Genomic DNA, 22,649 nt, shown 5'->3' on the forward strand with positions numbered 1-22,649 from the left:
CTCTATCCTTATCACCCAGGGAGGCAAGGTGCTGCTTAGGGAGGCACAGTGGTTGGCTAAGGAATGGCTGACATGTAGGCCTTCAAGCTACAAGACAGGTGATACATGGTTAGCACCGGCTCTGTGGGTATCAGGTTCCAAGGGTGCGGACTACAGAATGAGACTCCTTCCTTTGGAATTTTACTGTTAGGGATTAAACCCCCCCCACCACCACCTCCTCTTCTCCTATTCAGGATAATTTGGTGCAGGTGAAAACATACCGTGCTTTCATTTCACCAAAGGCAGGTTTCTCTTCTGGGAAGAGTCCTTGATTCTGGCCTCTTGTTTTGTCAGCACCTCTACCCACTAGGCCACCTCTCTGACACTGGTGCTTTTTTAAATCACATTTTCCTCTTCATTTCCTGTTCCATAGCCTTCAGGGTGGGGAGATCATAATTAAGCATAAAAGTGCAATCAAGACAGAAACACGAATGGCTAACAAAAAATAAGATGTTTCAGGCCTGCAGGATGCTTCTCTGTTCAATCGTTAGTACCCACATAGTACAAGGAGAGAACCAGCCAGACCTCTGACCTACACCTGTGTGCTTCAATGCACACACACGTGCACACACATGCACATGCTCACACAAATGCAAATGAGGAAGTAAATAATTGTTTAAAAGATAAGATTTTTATGATTCATTGGCTTTTCTGTATAGAATTTGCTTACCATATGGACACACATGAATTTACAGTAATTAAGTCAGTCTTATAGCTTGCTCATGATTTTGTATCATTAAAATAAAAATAGAATTAATTTAGGTTTGGAAAGTGGCATATTAAAAAAGTGAAAGATCGTGTGTGTGTGTGCATGTATACACAGACACAACTAAGACACAACAAGGCCCATGGTTTTGTATGTTAACTTGAGAGAGAGAGAAAGGCTCGGTGTGATGACACATGTCTTTAACTTGAGCACCTGGGAGGTAGAGACAGAAGCAAGTGAATTTTTGTTAGTTGGAGGCCTTCCTGGTCTTCATCATTCCAGGATAGCTAGGGCTACACAGTGAGACCCTGTCAAGAGTTGGGGGTGGGAGGGGTACTGGATTAATTTTGTTTCCTTTGATTGCAAAGAACTTGAGATTTGGGCTTTATTTCTTCTTTTATTTGTTCTTTTCTTCTCTTCTTTCCACTCCCATCCACTGCTTTTTGCCTTGTGGAAAACAAAGTCTTGCTATATAGCCCAGGCTAGCCTCAAATGCAGGATAATTCTGCATCTGTTTGTCAAGTGCTGGGTTTATAGACATGTGCCGCCACATTCAGTTCATTGTTCATGTTTTAAAAAAATGTTTATTGTACATACAAACACATATACGTACATACATACACACACATGCACACACATGCACACATATACCTGCATACACATACACACATATACATACATACACACATATGCACACACATGCACACATATAAATGCATACACATACATACACATATACATAGATACATACACATATACACATACACACATACACAAATAGATACACATATATGCACACACATACACACATCACACATATATACATACATATACATACACATGCACACATGCACACATACACATATATACACACATACACATATACATACACACATACACAGATACACACACATACCAGATAACAACTTGGGGGAGTTACCTATCCTCTTCCACTATGTGGGTCCCAGAGATGACACTCATGTCATCAGCCTTGGCAGCAAGCTCCTTTTCCTGCTCAGCCGTCTCACTGACCTTGTCTTACGTTTTAAACCACATTGCCAAACTTCCTTATGTTCCATCAACAGACCCACAATCATTTGGTTCCTGTTCCTAGTGGTACTTTGTACCGTGTATGTTCCATCAGCCACCCTTTCACCTTTTTTGATCACAGTTGTCAGGAAGAACAACTATTTTTAGTTACACTGAGATATGCAATCACATCCAGCTGTAGCACAGGCACTAACCCTGCCTGCACTGCGAGTTGACCTGTTTTGCACTCGGCATCCCTTGCAGGCCCATCCCATCAGCATATTGTTTCCAACAAACTGTACGAGAGACATTTGGAAAAGGTCCCTGTTCTGGGATGTTTGACTTCTGTATCTTACCATATACCAGCCAAGAGTTTCAGTTGAGGGCTTATGGGAACCAAAGAGAAAAGCTGGCCAGTCAGGAGGCCAGAGCCTAGCCTCCTCTGGGAGGAGATGCTGATACAAGTTAGAATCTGTACTGCTTGTGCTAAGCATGGTCTTCAGAGCCCACATACCTGGTGTCAGCAGCGACAGATCATCAGCCAACAGCACAGGCACACTGTGTGCTTAATGCCTAAGCTGTGTGCCAACTTACACTGTCTGGCAAAATGGCTTCTATGTGGTTATGACAAGGCAAGGGCAGTCTTCAGGGATAGTTTAAGTCAATGAGGCAATTTTCACTGTTCCAAAAAGCGTGTTGGAAAATGAAACATTTGTTCATAATTAGGAATGAACATTTAAAAGCACTTAAGAATACATTTGTTTAGTTGGCAAGAAAAAAAAGTTCAAAATACTTTACTCAATTGGATCTGGAAACGTGATTAAAAGGAGTTTGAGTGGTGAGCAGATTGAGAGACCTAATCCGAGGACTGACCTAAGAACTCTCATAAGAAATGCCCACATCACCAAAACTTCATTTTGAGTCATCTGTCTCTGGACTACCACCACATCACACATACCCTTGTCATGTGTATACACATACCACATGTGTACACATATACCACAAATACCACACACATACCACATGTATACACACATACCATATGTGCACATATACCACACAGACACACACACTATATATACATATATACCTTCACATGCCACATGTGCATACACATACCACATGTGTACACATATACCACAAATACCACACATATCACATGTGTACACATATACCACAAATACCACACACATACCATATGTGCACATATACCACACACACACAGCATATATGCATATATACCTCCACATGCCACATGTGCATACACAGACCCACATACCACATGCACCACATGTTCATATACAACACATATGAGCAGACACACCACATATATACACATCGCATCTGCACACACAACACACATATGGACAGATCCACAACCCACACAGCAAACCTACATAGTACACACACACACACACACACACACACACACACAGAGTCTCCAGAGGATTACTTTTATAGAATCAGGCTTTAGTGGACTCCTTATAAACTTTAGAGGCCCAGGAATGGTGATATAAGAAAGTCAACAGAGTCTCTGTCTTCATATATGTCTGTGAGTATGTGTTCAGGCCCGTACTGCTTCATACAAGTCCAAGGACAAGTACATACGTGCACGTGTCAACCCCTAGTAATGCCATTTTCCAGCCTCTGGCCTTTGCTTAGATTTGAGCTTCAGGCCAGCATTCTGGTTCCAATGGTCTTGTTCCTCTTTGGCCAGACCTTTATGACATGACTTTTCTGCCTATGCTTTTTGCTTTTTCCCTACATTTACAGAATTCTTGTTTTGTTCTTCTGGTGGTTTGTATAAGAATGGCCCCTGTAGGCTCTATTCAGATGCTTAGTCATCAGGGAGTGGCGCTATGTGATATAGATTAGGAGGTGTGGCCTTACTGAAGAAAGTGTGTCATGGGGGCTGGGGATGGGAGAGCTGGGGTTTCAAAGGCCTGGTCAAGCCCAGAGTCTCTCTTTTCTTGTTCCCTGTGGATCTGAATATAGAACTCTCAGCTACTTCTCCAGTGGCATGTCTGCCTGCCTTCCACCGTTATCCCCACCATGACGATTATGGACTAGCCCTCTGAAACTTGAAGACATCCCTAATTACATGTTTTCATTTATAGACTTGGTCATGGGGTCTCTTGACAGCAGCAGAACACAATTCTGTTTAATGGCTCCCAAGTTTTGTTTCAAATAAGCTCTCAAATCCTATGGAAGAAGTAAGTTAAATAAGAAGCTGTCTGGTATGGCATGACATTGGTTTGGTCTTGGGCTCCAAAGTCATGCCAAGACACAGCTGTGTCTGGCCCAGAGCTCACTGTGGCCGTGCCAAGAAGGCTCCAGGTTGTGTACGGTGCTTGTGGAGTGACTATCCTGAGACGCGCATGGGGAGAATTGGAAGCACTTTGCAGCCACTTCAGTTGCTTTAACACGTAAAATATGGACAAGCCATGCGACCCTCTCCCTCATACACTGGAATACCTGGAGAAGCTTCCACAGGCATCAATACAGGTGTAGGTCTCTGACTTGGTTGCCAGGAATGCCATCAACATGCAGTAGGGTTCACCTCTGTGGACCGCTAACCTTGACTCACTTTGTAAGATTCTTTTGCAAAAGCAACCTTGTACTGCTTCTCTCTGCCTGCTTGGCTGGTTAGGGGTGTGACACTTTGGGCTTGTTTTTCTCTTAAGACATCATTGAAACTTTTTTTTTTTTTTTTTTTTCTGATCACTGCCTATAACTGCCTGCTTTCTGTCTCCAGCAACGGCCCGTCTGGGGTTCTGCCACCATCAGCTCTGTGCAGTGTATACCCAGTGTCTTAGGTAGGGCTTCTGAAACTGTGGTAAAGCGGAATGACCATAAGCAGCTTGGAGAGGGAATGATTTATTTCATCTCACACATACACAGCACAGTCCATCATCAGAGAAGTCAGGACAGGAGCTGAAGTAAACCTGGAGGCAGGAGCTGAAGTATGCAGAAGCCATGGAAGAATTCTACTTACTGACTTGGTCCCCATGGCTTGCTCAGCCTGCTTTATATATATAACATCTAATTATTCTGTTTCTAATTACAATGAAAAATTGTTTCCTTTGTCTCACCCCAACCCTAACACGCACACACACACTTCCCAACTGAAATATCACTAAGTGATTTATGTATTCTGAGGAGACATCTGCCACTATCAGAATTCATGGTGTGTGTGTGTTTGTGTGTGTGTTCACATACACACAAATAACTTTAGATTGCAATAGAGTTGTGTGGCTTCTCCTTTGATGTGATATATATAAACATCCCAGGGATAGCACCACCTACCATCCTGGGAACTCCCCAATCATCAGTCAAGAAAATGCCCCACATGTTTGTCTATAAACCAGTCTGGTGGGACATTTTCTCAATTGAGGTTCCTGGTGTCAAGTTGACATAAAACTGTCCAGCATGCACAGTCTCATACAACTCATACCTCTCCTTTCAGTGTTGATTTGCTGGCTATGGTCCAGGACTGGGTAGACAGAGGCAAGAAAACAAACATGGAGGTGAGCACAAAGCTTGAGGTCACCAAAGTCATTGATAGAACCTTCTTCTTCACATAATAATTCTCAATCTCTAGATGTGCATGTGTGTGTGTGTGTGTGTGCGTGTGTGTGTGTGTGTTGATATCTCTTCCCCCAAAAATGGGTTCTTAAAATCTGTTTACACACTAAGAAATATATGGGCTTGTCCTAGGTTACAAAGGGAGCAATTACCTAACTTCCACAAAGAATCTAATCTCTTTACCAACCCTTAAGTTGCCTTGCCGCTAAAGTTTGAGTGTGTGACTGGGGGTAGAACCCTTGTATGTAGCATATCATTCTAGCCTTGACTAGGAAACAAGAGACAGAAAGAGGAGAGGAACCATTGCAGAAGGTGATGGTATGGACTCTGGTCCCTCTGAATCTCTTCTCTGAGTTAGAGAGAGTTTCTTCCCATTGGTTTTGAACTGAGGCTCGGAATAAGAGAACACCAGAGACCTCTGAACCCTATCACATTTATTCAAATTTAAATCAAATTCGGCTTCCCTGCTTCAGGCTCCTGAGGGCCAGGCCTCAACGCTAAGAACCATATTCTGGGATATATTTACAATAGGAACCAAATGGAGGTGAAGACAAGAGTAGAGAAGGAAACAGGTGTCAGAGAACAAAAGTAAGTGACAGCATGGGTGAGTGTATCCATCCAGGGATGGTTTGAGAAGATTGGAAGAAGCCAGGTATGGTGGCACACACATTTGATTCCAGCACTCAGGAAGCAGAGGCAGGGGGATCTCTGAGTTTGAGACCAGCAGTATAGCTGGGACTACTCAGAGAAACACTATTTCAAAGAACCAAAAAGTAAAAGGAAGGAAGGAAGGAAGGAAGGAAGGAGGGAGGGAGGGAGGGAGGGAGGGAGGGAGGGAGGGAGGGAGAGAGAGAGAGAGAGAGAGAGAGAGAGAGAGGAGGGGAAGGAAGAGAGGGTAGGAAGGGAAGGAAGATGGGTAGATGCATGAATGGGCAGACAGGTGGGCACTGTTTGTGATTGGCATATGGGAGGTATCTTAGGGTTTAACTGCTGTGAACAGACACCATGACCAAGGCAAGTCTTATAAAGGACAACATTTAATTGGGGCTGGCTTATAGGTTCAGAGGTTCAGTCCAGTACCATCAAGGTGAGAACATGGTAGCATCCAGGCAGGCATGGTGCAGGAGGAGCTGAGAGTTCTACATCTTCAACTGAAGACTGCTAGCAGAATGCAGGCTTCCAGGCAGCTATGATGAAGGTCTTATAGCCCACACCCACAGTGACACACCTACTCCAACAGGGCCACACCTTCTAGCTCTGCCACTCCCTAGGCCAAGCATATATAAACCATCACAGGAGGTTTGGGCTGGAGATTAACTCTAGTTGAACTGGCTCAGCTGGCTGAACAGGCAACCCCAGCGTAAGTAGAAAAAAAGCATACCACCTTTCTAGGAGCAATGCTGAAATTGCCACATTGGCTTTCTCGGTGGAGAAAACAGAACGTTATGCAAATTAGGTTCTTTTTCTCTCTACACTTTGGGTCAAACGGTGATGTCTGGGATCTATCACATCAAAGGAGAAGCCACACAACTCTATTGCAATCCAAAGTTATTTGTGTGTATGTGAACACACACACACACACACACACACACACACACCATGAATTCTGATAGTGGCAGACGTCTCCTCAGAATAGATAAATCACTTAGTGATATTTCAGTTGGGAAGTGTGTGTGTGTGTGTGTGTTAGGGTTGGGGCGAGACAAAGGAAACAAGATTTTATTGTAATTAGAAACAGAATAATTAGATTGTAACCTGAAGGCCAGGGACAGTTTGGAGTTTCGTCTCCAGCTGAGCTAGGTTGCCATTGTTGAGATCAGTTCCACCTCCGTGTTCATCCTTTGCTGTTCAGAAGAATAGCCCAGGCAGTAGGAGAACCATGCCATAGATTTTCTTGTTGCTTTTCCGGAAGTAAGTGGGAGAATTCATTCTTCCATATGTTCATCCATTCCTGTGTCCACTCGTGCATGGAATATATATTAAGCCTTCAGTGCATCTCTATTGCCAGCAACTCTCTCACTGTGGCAGTTGAATTACTTCTTTCTCAACCCACACAGAAGTCCTGAGACAGGTCCATTCACTACTGCACTGGCTGCTTTTGTGTCAACTTGACACAAGCTGGAGTTAGCACAGAGAAAGGAGCTTCAGGTGAGGAAATGCCTCCATGAGATCCAGCTGTAAGGCATTTTCTCAATTAATAATGGAGAGGGGACTTGTGGGTGGGACCATCTCTGGGCTGGTAGTCTTGGGTTCTAAAAGAAAGCAAGCTGAGCAAGCCAGGGGAAGCAAGTCAGTAAATAACATCCCTCCATGGCCTCTGCATCAGCTCCTGCTTCCTGACCTGCTTGAGTTCTAGTCCTGACTTCCTTTGGTGATGAACAGCAGTATGAAAGTGTAAACTGAATAAACCCTTTCCTCCCCAACTTGCTTACTGGTCATGATGTTTGTGCAGGAATAGAAACCCTGACTAAGCCAGGCAGGGATGGCACACGCCTTTGATCCCAGCACTTAGGAGGCAGAGGCAGGCAGATTTCTGAGTTCAAGGCCAGCCTGGTCTACAGAGTGAGTTCCAGGACAGCCAGGGCTACACAGAGAAACCCTGTCTCAGAAAACAAACAAACAAACAAACAAACAAACCCTAAGACAACTACCCTTGTTTTACTGGAGGAAACTGAAGCAGCTTATTCAAACAGAGGCTGTCAAGGACATGGGCATTGTGGGCACTGTAATTACCTGGAGGGACATCTCAGCCTGGGTGGAAAGAAAAGAATATTTACTCCTATACTTCCTCCATAGCCAGTGAAGGTCAGGTCAAGTTTTGTGTCCCTTGGATGTCCCATAAAGTTCATAGACACTTCCAAAAGTGTAGCTGCGAAAGAATAAGGAGAAAGGACATGTGGTGTTTACTGTGTGAGTGGTATTTGGTCAAACAGTGGCGATCTACCAGTTCATAAGGATTTACCACTTAGCCTAAGGTCCCTCGGAACGTTCTTCCCCCTCCATAAATGGAGGGAAATATACAAGCGGAACTCTTTTGATGTTCTTAAGTAAAATAAATGATGATATCGTACGGCAGATAAATGTGAGGCACTTTCTTATCCAGTGTGGAGCTCCAGGCGTAGTTTGCCTTCATTTAAAACAGTTATATAAATATAACAGTTATATAAATATGTGCCGGCGGGTTTTTTTTTTTTTTTCCTAAACCAAATACCCTGAAGGATTTTCATTGTCCCTGTCCAACTTGCTTCTGGAAAATGTTGACCTCTGGATCACTTCAGCTCTTTATGTTCACCTCGGAGTCTCGCTTTTGTGGTAGCTTTTTATTATGGTTTAGCTACACTGCCTGTCCAGTGGTAGGATATGATGTTTTTATTGGGAGTAATATAAATTACAGCCTGCGTTTTTCTACATACATCTTCCTGTAGGAGCAGAGAGAATGGAGGCTCCACGTGGTGCGTGTAGCCTCAGGAATACCAGCGTCTCCTTGAAAGGGAGACGTCACCACAGCAACATAGGACTTTTCTTGGTGTTTCTTTGATACTCAGTAATGCCCATCAGTAGGTTTGGAGTAGGAAACATATAATTTGTATAACTCTGTGTGTGTGTGTAGCGTTGTGGTGTGCTGTGTTTGTGGTGTGTGTGTGTGTGTGTACAGCAGTGGACAACCTTGGGTATCACTCTTCAGGTCCTGGCTACCTTTATTGTCATTTGAGAGGACTCACTCCCATTACTGTGTAGGCTAGGCTCATGGGCATAACTCTTATCTGATATGTTCCCCCATTTTTCTCCTTGCAAAGGCAATACTCTGGTGTGTTCTTCACAGTGAAACTGCTGATGTGCATCTTTGTGGTGCAGAAAGGAAGCAGACATTCAAACTATGTCATGAATGTCCTTAGGATGTAGCTAGAAGCATCAGAGCTAATGGAATCCAAAACTTAAGCATGGTTTCTGCGAGTTTAGTTTTAACATTGGAATAATCTTAAGGCAAAAATGCAAAACTGTCAGGCTGTTTCAGGATGCCCTCCTCCCAGTGTCTCCTGACTTTCACAGATCATGTAACTGTGGTCCATGGTTCCCAAACAGGAACAGTTTATTGCTCCTAAGCTTCAGGCTTTATTCGAACATGAACAATTTTCCATTGATGTCAACTTTTAGTTGCAGAACCCAGACAGCATACGGCATTGCATTCGGCTAGGTGTTTTGTTTTTGATTTTTTTTTTTTTTTTTAGCTTACCTGTCTGCTCCTTTTCACTGATAATGGCTGATGTCTCTGACTGATCGGCACCAGTGGAGTCTTGTGTATGCAAGTTAATCCTAAGAAAAGGAACTTCGATTTTCTTACTGCTTTTTCTTTTCACATCTGTGTGATTTCATTCTTTCTGCTGTCTTGGATTTGCCTCAAAGAGTTGTTCTGCGGTCTTTTGAGATGAGCTGCTGCCACCTCGCTGATCTTTCCTTCAGAAATGTGTCTCGTGTATCTCTATGTTCATGCTTAACATTCTCTTCCTCTGCGTCCTGATTCAGTGTAGCTCAAATTATTGCTAGAGGCTTTGAATTCATATTTGAAATTTTATGATTTTGTTCTCAATTCTCCAACTTCTTAGATATGTTAGGCTTTTTGTTTGATTGGAAAATTTCTTCTTAGGATAGCCAATTTCCTGGCATATGGATTTCATAGTGCTTCTTACACAATTTATTTCCTGTGCCACCAACCTAACATCTCCATGTTACTTTATTCTTCTAGTTCCATTCCTTCTTTCTGTGTGTCTCTGTGTGTGTATACATGTGTATATGTATGTTCACATGTGTGTGGGAGCATGCATGTGGTGACATGTGCAGGCCTGAATGCATTCCCCAGTGCACCTGCATGTGCAGGCTCAGTGGCTTCCTTACTCACTCCCCACTCTGACATTCTGAGGCAGGGTCCCTCAGTGACCATAAGCTCCCTGATTTCAGCTATTGTACCTCGCCAGCCTGCTGCAGAGGGAATCCCCATCTGCTTCCTAAGAGAGAAGATTACAGGCAGTCAGCAGTGTGCCTGCTTTTTATGTGGGCTCTAGGGCTCTAAACTCAAATACATTTTGGGGAAAGCACTTTATCCAGTTAGCCATCTCTTCATCCCTATCTTAATCGTTCACATTTAGCTAAGTATTTTAAATAGATCTTTGCAAAAACAAACAACCTCTAGTTTTCTTGACCTTTCTATTGTTCTGATTGCTGTTATGTGTTGCATGTTTATTTCTGACTCCTGTCTTGTTTCTCTTTTTTTACCAATGCTGGGTTATTTTTAATCCAGTTCCTTGTATTGTAATAGTAGGCTGTTTATCTCTTTCATTTGTTTTGACATAGGCATTTATTGCTATAATCTCCTCTACCCGCTTTTTCCAGGCCACATGTTTGGTATCTGTCTTAGTTTGGTTTTCCATTGCTGTGAAGAGACACAATGGCCAAGACAACTCTTATAAAGGAAAACTCTTATAATTGGGGCTGGCTTCCAGGATCAGATTTTAGTCCATTATCATCATGATGGGAGGTTTGGCAACATGCAGGTGGACATGTGTTGGAGAAAGAGCTGAGAGTTCTACCTCTCGATCCTCAGACAGCAGATAAAGGCTGTCTATCACATAGGGTGTAGCTTGAGCATATTTATAAGGCTGCAAAGTCTACTTCCACAGTGACATACTTCCTCCAGTAAGGCAACTCCTACTCCAACAAAGCCACTTCTCCTAATAGCGTCACCCGCTACGGCCAAGCATCCAAACACTTGAGTCTATGAGAGCCAAGCCTGTTTAAACCACCAAATATTTCTTATAAGTTCGGCTTCATTTGTCTTGGCATATTTTGAATATTATCTGTGTTTTGGGGGGAGGGGAAGAGGGAAGATATATAGGATTTTTAGGAGCAGGTTACCTGAGTCTCGTGTACTTGTGAATTTTCCTGTTCTTGATTTTCATTTCCATTCCACGGTGACTGGAGAAGATACCTGATATGATGTTGACCTTCCTAAAGGCTCTGACTGATTTTGTGGCCTAACAGATACTCTGCTCTGGAGCCGGATCCATACATATTTGGTCACTTGAGAAGAATGTATATTCTGTTGCTGCCAGATAGTGTTCTCTGTGTCTGTCTGTTAAGCCTGTCATCAGGGTGTAACAAAAGCCTGATATTTCTTTCTTGGTTTCTGTCTGGATGGTCACTTTATCAACAGCACCGCTACATCAAAGACCCCCACTGTAGTTGTCTGGCAATCTGTTTCTTTTTCTGATTAATCAATATATAGCCTATGTAATTAGGTTCTCTATTGTGCATTTAATCATAATTGTTAGATTCTCTTACCACTGTGCTGTGACCTTCATTTTCTCATCTTACAGTTTTGACTTAAACTCTATTTCATATAACATACATATGGCCACCTGTGTTCTTTGACTTTTATGTGCATGAAATGGCATTTTCAATTCTTCCAGTCTGTGCTTTTCCCTAAGGCCAGTGTCATTTAGAGATAGTTTGTAACTGTGCCTTGGAGTGTGTTGGGTTTCTATGATGACCATTATGGTTATTACTGTTATTGTTAGAGGAGGTGTGTGTTTGTATAGTGTTTAATACAGTCAACTACCCTATTACTATATTACAATAGTAATATATATATATTATATAATACCTTTTTCATCCTCATTACCCATTCCTTTTATGCCTTTCCTCCTCAAAGTCCCTCTTGAACTTCCATGTCACACAAACCAAAAAACTCAAAACAAATCAACAACAAAAAATATTTATTTAAAATCTTGCTATAAATATGATAGAAACTATGTGATATTTAACTTTTTGAGTCCTTGCCTGGGACTTTCTATGAGGCTAGAGTAAAATATTTTACAATAGCCAGGCGGTGGTGGCACACACCTTTAATCCCAGCACTTAGGAGGCAGAAGCAGGCAGATCTCTGACTGTGAGGCCAGACGGATCTATGTAGCGAGTACCAGGGTAGCCAGGGATATACAGTGAGCCTTTGTCTAAGAACCAACCAAACAAAAGCCAAAAACAAAATCAAAAAACTCCCAACAAGCTTACAATAATCTTATCTTAGACTATTTTAAGCTGCTCACACTTTAACTTGAGTTACAGCAGAAAAACGTTCTTCCATCTATATTTTAATCTCATCTTTATGTATTATGTATCCTTAAAAACTGTTGTAGCTACAGTACTTTTATTTTATGTGTAGAGTATTTTTCCTGCATGTATATCTGAATACCACATGCATGCCTGGCACCTTTGGAGGTGAGAAGAGGGGGTCAGAGCCCCTGGAACTGGAGTTACAGACAATTGAGAGTTGCTGTGCAGGGAGTTGAACCCAGGACCTCTTGAAGAGTAGTCAGTGCTCTTAACCCTGAGCTACCTCCTCATCAGCCATCCTCAATACTTTTGTGTTTTAATCTTCATTCTGGGTATAGAAATGGTTTACACATCATCACATTGTTAGAGCATTATGAGTTTGACTTTATGCTTACGTATATTCTTGTATTGGTAATCATGGCTCCTTCTCTTCACCATGAGGAGCTCCCATGAGCATCTCTTCTGAGACAGATCTGGTGGTCACAAACTTCCTACACTTTCCTACACTTGTTTTTGTTTTTGCTTTTGTTTATGTTTTTGTTTTCGAGACAGAGTTTCTATATAGCCCTAGCTGTCCTGGAACTCACTCTGTAGACCAGGCTGGCCTTGAACTCAGAAATCCGCCTGCCTCTGCCTCCCAAGTGCTGGGATTAAAGGTGTGTGCCACCACCGCCCAGAATTCCTACACTTTTATCTGAGGAAACTTTTATTTCTTCTGTTCTGTAGGACAGTTTTTCCAGGTATAGTATTCCTGGTTAGGAGATGTTTTGCCACTGGCCTTGAATCAAACTCTTTTTACAGCAGGAACTGTTAGAACTCCTTCGTATCTGATATGTTCTCGCAGCTTTCTAGATGTTCTCTTTATCTTTAGATGCCAATGGATGATATATGTCTAGGTGCTGTATCATTTGAATTGAATTTTATTGTAATCCCTCATCTTTCCAGGACCAAAATATCTACATATCTACAGATTTAGGAAGTGCTCTGATACAATTCCTCTATGTAAGCTCTCTGGCCTGTCATCTTTCTTCTGTCTTTCTAATAATCTATAATTTGAAACTTCAGTCTTTTGCTTTCATTATTTTTCTTCATTGCTTTTCCTTTTGTTCCTTTCCCTGGGTAAATTTGGGGTTTGTCTTTTAGCTTTCTGGTTCATTCTTCTACTTGATCAACGTTCAAGTTCATTGTGGGATTTTTATGCTCAGTCCTTGTGTTCTTTAGCCCCAGAGTATCTATCCTGTTTTCCCCCAGGGCTTCTGTCTCTTTGCTAAACTTCCCACTTTGTTGATGAGTCCTTTCTCTGGTTTTGTTCAGTTGTTGATCTGTAGTCTGTTGTAACCCACTTGGTTTCTTTAAGTCTTGAGTTCTCTGCCAGTTAGCTTATAAACTCTTTTTTTTTTTTCTTCCTGTTAGGGTCACTTTTCTCGTACTTTGTTTGCTTTCTCTGGTGGTGCCATATTTCCTCATTGCTCATGATCTTTCTTGCTGGGCATTGGTGTTTGTGCATCTAAAGAAACAGGGATTCATTTTAGTCTCTGTAAGCTGAGATAATGTCTCACTAGTTAGGGCATCTGGAGATGCCAGAATATCTGTCTGGAGTGATCTCCAGGTAGGCTTGTCTAAGGCACCTTCAATCAGGTTTGCCTATGTATCTAGCTCAGCAGGAGGGTGGGTGGTTCCTGATCTATAGATCTACTGGATGGGCCTATTGAAAGACCATGGAAGTGGGCCTAGAGTCTGAGTCTGTGGTGGCATATCTGATCTCTGGGACTACTCTGGAAGCTTGTTATACATATATGGTTTGAAACCACAGTCACCAGAGTTAGCGCAGCACTCATGTACACCATGGAGAGTTCAGATGCCAGGCCTAAATATCAGGGTCATGGAGATTGGTCTGATACTAGGAGCTGACCTGATATAGAAGCCAACATGGAGTCTAGGTTTTCATGGGTGTTAGCCTGGTATATAGATAGACCAGCCTGGAGCTTAAAGCCATGGAGATTGAATTGGAGCCTGGGTAGATGGGCTAGCCTGGAGGATAGTTATGTGAGTATTATCTGAAAACTGTGTTGATAGGGCTTCTCTAATTGTTGACTCTAGGTGGTGAGGGCTTCCCTAGAACCTACAGTCAGAAAGAGCTGACATCTCAAAGCCCCTAGGTCCATGGAAACTAGTCTGGCACTGAGGTCTATTAGGGGACAAGCTTAGAACTTGGGACTTTTCGGAGCATGGGCTTCAAGGGCTCACCTGGAAGGTCCTGACATAGGGACCATTATGTCATTCCCTGGGCCTCCAGCCTATCTCTGTGGGGGTCCATCTTGAAAGAAAAGTTAGGTCTCTATGGTTATTGTAGTTATTTCCTGTTGCCATGACAAAAACCATGACCGAAGCAACTTAGAGTCTAATTTGGGGCCTCATGGTTCTATAGAGTTAGAGTCCATGACCATCACTGTGGGGATCATGGAAGCAGGCAGGTGAATATGCCACTGGGAGAGTAGCTGAGAGCTTACATCTTGAAATATAACAACTGTGAGGCAAAGAGAGTGAGTGATACTGGGAATGGTGTAGACTTTTGAAGCTTCAAAGCCCACGCCTAGTGACACACCTCCCCCAACAAGGCCACGCCTCCTAATCCTTCTCAAACAGTTCCACCAGCTATGGACCAGGTATTCATATATAGGACCAGGTATCCTATATCTGCTATTCTCATTCAAACTGTCACAGGCATAGTACTAGAGCTTTAATTCATGAGGGACTGCCTGGCGATTGGGGGAGAACAGACTTAGCTTTGAGGCAGTTTAGAGGCTGTGCTGATTAGGGTTGGCCTGACACAGCAGAGAAGACTCAGGGCCACTCAGATCACCTTACTGATATTGGCAGACTTGATCACAAAGCTGCTGGGGTGTGCTTGCTGGTGAGATATGCCAATGAATTCAATCCCTGAGTACTGGCTTAAATCCATGGGATGTGGATTTTACTGGAATATTTCTTCTCGTCAGTTCTACTGTGGAAAGCTGGTCTTTGGAGTCTGAGTGCAGAGTTCAGTGTGCACTTGCTTCTCTGCCCACAAGTGTCAGGATCTCTTTCCACACGGTGCTGCTTAGGATTAGGGAAAGGAGGCTATGTGCCCTCTGTAATGTAGCTTTGATGTTTGATTTGCACCCAAGTGGTGTAATCTCTCACCTTGTTTCTTTTTTTTTTTTTTTTTTTGATTTATTTATTTATTATATGTAAGTACACTGTAGCTGTCTTCAGACACTCCAGAAGAGGGCGTCAGATCTTGTTACAGATGGTTATGAGCCACCATGTGGTTGCTGGGATTTGAACTCCTGACCTTCGGGAGAGCAGTCGGGTGCTCTTACCCACTGAGCCATCTCACCAGCCCCTCTCACCTTGTTTCTTTAGCTCTAATGAAGGTATTTTCATGGGTGGCTAGCTGTCCAGGTTGATGGCTCTGCAAGAACCAAGCATGGAAGGCCCTTTCTCACTGTGTTACCAATGTTTACTGGCAATCCAGTTTCTTTCCATTGCTGTGACAAACACCATGACCAAAATCAACTAAGGGGAGGAAAGGGTTTATCTCAACTCATTAGTTGAGTGCAGCATCGAAGGAAGAAAGTCAAGCAGGAACTGAAGGCAGAACCCATGGAGGAACACTGCTCACTGCTCATATGTAGCTAGCTTTTCAATATAGCCCAGTACTACCTGCCCAGGAAACAGTTGTGCCCACAGTGGGATAGGCCTTCCCACATCAATCAAGGTAACTTCTCATAGACATTGGTACAGGCCAATTTCATGTGGGGAATTCTTCAATTGAAATCTCTTTTTCAGATAACTCTAGTCTATGTCAAGTTAAGCTAACTAGGATATCTGGACTTCCATCCTAAATTAAAATTACTGATGTACTTCAATTTAAGATTTATTTGTGAAATAATATATAGGTATAAATGTGTACGTGTGTGTGCACATGTGCATGTGTGTGTGCACATGTGCATGCATATGTGTGTATGTCCATGTATGTAATTTAATAGATACATTAAACTTTTTTTTTTACTCTGACTTTTACTTCTCTGCTGGCTTAGAAATTAAGCACTTCTCACTCAGGAACAGAGGCAAGTAGATCTCAAGCGGGGTTGAAGGCCAGCCTGGTCTACAGAGCTAGATCCAGGACAGCCAAGGCTATACAAAGAAACCCAGTCTCTAAGAATGAAAACAAACAAACAAACAAACAAAAAAACAACCAGCAATTAACCATTTCTATATGATACTATTGTCTGGGTCAGATTTCTTTGTGCTATTTTTAATTATGTGAATATGTGCATGTGTGTGTGCACATGGGTGAACAAGTAAATTAAGTTCCCAGAAGAGGACATCTGATTTCTGGGAGCTGGACTTACAACCTTTGTGTCTCGCCCGATGTCCGGTATGTAAGAACAGTGCATGTTCAACCACTGAGATAGCTCTTCAGCCCTTGTCCCAATGTTAAGTTTCCTATCAAAGGCTACCAACATTATTGCCTTCTTCCTGAGAGCTGAATTCTCTTCACCAATCCCCATTTTCTATATTTTTCAATGTCTACAAATTAATCCTATTGCTTTTGTTTTAACCATTGAGGTTTATTCATAGAATTATATAATTTTCCATTACTATAGTAAATATATGGCTCTGGTGAGGATCCCTGAAATACACTAGATCGCATGGTTTTATGGATACCAAGAGCACAAATGTGAAGGAGAAAGCATGTGGGACAGGAAGCCAGAGAGAGATCAGTAATAGGTTTTCCTTAAAAACTATGTTAAGAAGCCATTCTAAGGGAAGGGCCTCTAATAATCTAAGTATCTCCTGATAAGTCCTACTTCTAAATGATACAATCACTTTTATCATTATGGAAGCCCAAAACTTCAACACATGGACCATTGAGGTCCAGGGCTTGAGTCTTAGTTTTTCACTGAGAAAAATTATTCAACAGTTATAGGCTTAGATTTTTTTTTTGCCATGCATGGCCCCCATTTATATATATATATATATATATATATATATATATATATATATATATATATATATATATATATATATGTATATATATATATATATACATATATATATATATATATATATATATATATTAGGTATTTTCTTCATTTACATTTCCAGTGCTATCCCAAAAGTCCCCCATACCCTCCCCCCCACTCCCCTACCCACCCACTCCCACTTCTTGGCCCTGGCGGTCCCCTGTACTGAGGCATATCATATAAAGTTAGCTAGAATTTTATTGAGGATTTTTGCATTGATACTCTTAAGGGAAATTGGTCTGAAGTTCTCTATTTTTGTTGGATCTATTTTGTTGGATCTTTCTGTGGTTTAGGTATCAGAGTAATTGTGGCTTCATAGAATGAATTAGGTAGAGTACCTTCAGCTTCAATTTTGTGGAATGGTTTGTGCAGAACTGGAATTAGAACTTCTTTGAAGGTCTGATAGAACTCTGCACTAAACCCATCTGGTCCTGGTGGTTTTTTTTTGGTTGGGAGACTATTAATGACTGCTTCTATTTCTTTAGGGGATATAGGACTGTTTAGATCATTAACCTAATCCTGATTTAACTTTGGTACCTGGTATCTGTCCAGAAATTTGTCCATTTCATCCAGGTTTTTCAGTTTTATTGAGTATAGCCTTTTGTAGAAGGATCTGATGGTGTTTTGGATTTCTTCAGGATCTGTTGTTATGTCTCCCCTTTCATTTCTGATTTTGTTAATTAGGATGCTGTCCCTGTGCCCTCTAGTGAGTCTGGCGAAGGGTTTATCTATCTTGTTAATTTTCTCAAAGAACCAGCTCCTCGTTTGGTTGATTTTTTGAATAGTTCTTCTTGTTTCCACTTGGTTGATTTCGCCCCTGAGTTTGATTATTTCCTGCCATCTACTCCTCTTGTGTGAATTTGCTTCCTTTTGTTTTAGAGCTTTTAGGTGTGTTGTCAACCTGCTAGTGTGTGCTCTCTCTAGTTTCTTTTTGGAGGCACTCAGTGCTATGAGGTTTCCTCCTAGAAATGCTTTCACTGTGTCCCATAAATTTGGGTATGTTGTGGCTTCATTTTCATTAAACTCTAAAAAGGCTTTAATTTCTTTCAGACCAAAGTATCATTGAGAAGAGTGTTGTTCAGTTTCCACGTGAATGTTGACTTTCTATTATTTATGTTGTTATTGAAGATCAGCCTTAGTCCATGGTGATCTGATAGGATGCATGGGACAATTTCAATATTATTGTATCTGTTAAGGCGTGTTTTGTAACCAATTATATGGTCAATTTTAGAGAAGGTACCATGAGGTACTGAGAAGAAGGTATATCCTTTTGTTTTAGGACAAAATGTTCTGTAGATATCTGTTAAATCCATTTGTTTCATAACTTCTGTTAGTTTCATTGTGTCCTTGTTTAGTTTCTGTTTCCATGATCTGTCCATTGATGAAAGTGGTGTGTTGAAGTCTCCCACTATTATTGTGTGAGGTGCAATGTGTGCTTTGAGCTTTACTAAAGTTTCTTTAATGAATGTGGCAGCCCTTGCATTTGGAGCATAGATATTCAGAATTGAGAGTTCCTCTTGGAGGATTTTACCTTTGATGAGTATGAAGTGTCCCTCCTTGTCTTTTTTGATAACTTTGGGTTGGAAGTCGATTTTATTCGATATTAGAATGGCTACTCCAGCTTGTTTCTTCAGACCATTTGCTTGGAAAATTGTTTTCAAGCCTTTCACTCTGAGGTAGTGTCTGTCTTTTTCCCTGAGATGGGTTTCCTGTAAGCAGCAGAATGTTGGATCCTGTTTGTGTAGCAAGTCTATTAGTCAATGTCTTTTTATTGGGGGAATTGAGTCCATTGATATTAAGAGATATTAAGGAAAAGTAATTGTTGCTTCCTATTATTTTTGTTGTTAGAGTTGGCATTCTATTCTTGTTGGCTGTCTTCTTTTAGGTTTGTTGAAGGATTACTTTCTTGCTTTTTCTAGGGTGTGGTTTCCGTCCTTGTATTGGTTTTTTTTTTTTTTTTTTTTTTCTGTTATTATCCTTTGAAGGGCTGGATTCGTGGAAAGATAATGTGTGAATTTGGTTTTGTTGTGGAATACTTTGGTTTCTCCATCTATGGTAATTGAAAGTCTGGCTGGGTATAGTAGCCTGGGCTGGCATTTGTGTTCTCTTAGTGTCTGTATAACATCTGTCTAGGATCTTCTGGCTTTCATAGTCTCTGGTGAAAAGTCTGGTATAATTCTGATAGGCCTGCCTTTATATGTTACTTGACCTTTTTCCCTTACTGCTTTTAATATTCCATTTTTATTTAGTGCATTTTTTGTTCTGATTATTATGTGTTGGGAGGAATTTCTTTTCTGGTCCAGTCTATTTGGAGTTCTGTAGGCTTCTTGTATGTTCATGGGCATCTCTTTCTTTAGGTTTGGGAAGTTTTCTTCTATAATTTTTTGAATATATTTGCTAGCCCTTTAAGTTGAAAAATCTTCATTCTCATCTACTCCTATTATCCATAGGTTTGGTCTTCTCATTGTGTCCTGGATTTCCTGGACGTTTTGAGTTAGGATCTTTTTATATTTTCCATTTTCTTTGGTTGTTGTGCTGATGTTCTCTATGGAATCTTCTGCACCTGAGATTCTCTCTTCCATCTCTTGTATTCTGTTGCTGATGCTCGCATCTATGGTTCCAGATTTCTTTCCTAGGGTTTCTATCTCCAGCGTTGCCTCACTTTGGGTTTTCTTTATTGTGTCTACTTCCCTTTTTAGGTCTAGTATGGTTTTGTTCATTTCCATCACCTGTTTGGATGTGTTTTCCTGTTTTTCTTTAAGGACTTCTACCTGTTTGGTTGTGTTTTCCTGTTTTTCTTTAAGGACTTGTAACTCTTTAGCAGTGTTCTCCTGTATTTCTTTAAGTGAGTTATTAAAGTCCTTCTTGATGTCCTCTACCATCATCATGAGATATGCTTTTAAATCTGGGTTTAGGTTTCGGATGTGTTGGGGTGCCCAGGACTGGGTGAGGTGGGAGTGTTGCGTTCTGATGATGGTGAGTGGTCTTGGTTCCGGTTAGTAAGATTCTTAAGTTTGCCTTTCGCCATCTGGTAATCTCTGGAGTTTTTATAGTTGTCTCTGGTTAGAGTTAGCCTCTATCAGTAGACCTGGGAGACTAGATCTCTTTTGAGTTTCAGTGGTCTGAGCACTCTCTGTAGGCAAGCTCTCCTCTTACAGGGAAGGTGCACAGATATCTGGCGTATGGACCTGCCTCCTGGCAGAAGATGAAGGCCTGAAACAGGGCCTGTCCCAGAAGCTGTTAGCTTCTGTAGTCCACACTCTCACCTGTGTAGACTAGTCTCGGAGGGATCCAGGAATCAAGATGGCTTCCCCAGGTGCTCCAGTAAAGCCCTCCCTGGCGGGGAGGACACCTGCCCTCTGGCAGGGAAGGTGCCCGGATGTCTGGAGCCTGAAATGGGGTCTGCCTCAGAGGCTATCCTCTAGGGACCTTGGGGGTGTCCTCCGACTCCTCGCCCAGGTAACCTGGTGCTGGCACAGACCGGAAGGGTCTTGTGACCCAGGTCAGGCCGGGTTTTCTGTTTCTCTAATGATGGTCCTTCCTGATTGGAATGGAACAGAAGATGTGTTCCACTCACCGGTGGTCCTAAGATTGCGTGGAGAGTCCTCTAGGGACCTTGGGGGGGGGGGTGTCCACCGACTCTGCGCCCAAACGGCTTAGATTTTTTTTTAAACCTACTTTAATAAGGATTTTCAAGTGCTTCAATCCCCACATCTAGCCCACTGTCTGAAGGTAGAGGAGAAAATATGGTAAATAGGTTAAGGGAATGTGGATCTGTTTAGAAGTAGTTCTTTGAGGTGATTCCAATCCCTGTTTGTCAAGATACCAGAAGTCTAGTTCAGTAGTGTTAGGATACCAACAGTCCAGTTCAAGTGTCACCAGACACAAATCAGCAATGGCCCACGATCCAACAGAAACCACCAGGCACCCATGTAATTGGCAGGAGTTGATGGGAATGACCAGGAGTAGCTGAAATGCCAGGAGTTTGCCACTGTGCCTCTCTCAACAAAGTGAAGGCCAGCAAAGACTCCAGACCAACCAAGAGCTGCACAGCTAGCTATGCAAGAGCCCTGTCACTGTCCAACAAGTCCTGTTTATACTCTCTCTAGGCATCATGTAACCTCTCACAGGTCTTACCTAGGCAAATCATCATGTGAGTCTGCATCACATGACAGAACCAGAAACTTCCACTTCAAGGGGGGCTGGCAAGATGGCTCAGTGGGTAAAGGTGTTTTCCATCAAGCCTTAAAACCTGAGAATGATGCTCACAACTTACAGAATGGAAAGAAGTTGTTGTCCTATTTCCTGCAAGTTGTCTTTTGACTTCCACATACATGTGCACCCTAGCATGGGCATGTATACACATGTTTCCACGTACACACACACACACACACACACACACACACACACAAACAAACAATGTGAGAAAGAGAAAAAGGAGGAAGTGGGGAGGACAAGGAAAAGGAAGAAGGGGGAAGGAGGAAGGAAAAAGAGGAGGAAGAGAAAGAGGAGGAGGAGAGGAAAGAGTAAAAAAGGAGAAAGAGGAAAAAGAAGAAATTAAATTTGGAATTTTTTTTACATCTGCCTACACACTCCTGTGGAGTCTCTTCTTTTCCTGAACAACCTTAACTTTTTAAAACACCATAATTTAAGCTTTTTTCTTTCAGACTCTTCTATTAGCTTCAGAAATTACAATGCTACTCCTCATGTTTGTTGGGTCTGCTCTTGGTCTGCCCGTGATGCACACTCCTGTAGTCTAAATTAGTTTTCTTGATAAGCTCATTTTCACCGACAATCTGCAGCTGTGGGAGTATAGGAATTCTGTCTGCTTTGGTTGTAGAAATGTCGCAGTGACATGAACTCCCGGTTTTTCAGGCTTTCTTTCAATAATGAGTTCTTAGGGAAGTCCTCTCCTGAAGCTGGGGGCAAGTTTACCCAGGTGGAGTTCTTTTGGTCTTTCTTTCATGGAGAGGTCTGTCCTTCCGCTGCTAGATGTCTATCATCTACAGGCCAGTGCCTCAGTGTATTCCCAGAAGTCTTAGCACGAAGGGTCACCTCTGCAAGCTTCCTTGTTCTTGCTGACAGCTCAGGCTTCAAGTTACTCCTCTGTT

The sequence above is a fragment of the Mus musculus genome, chromosome 13 (assembly GCF_000001635.26).
Source record: "Mus musculus strain C57BL/6J chromosome 13, GRCm38.p6 C57BL/6J".
In the NCBI taxonomy this organism is placed as follows: Eukaryota; Metazoa; Chordata; class Mammalia; order Rodentia; family Muridae; genus Mus; species Mus musculus.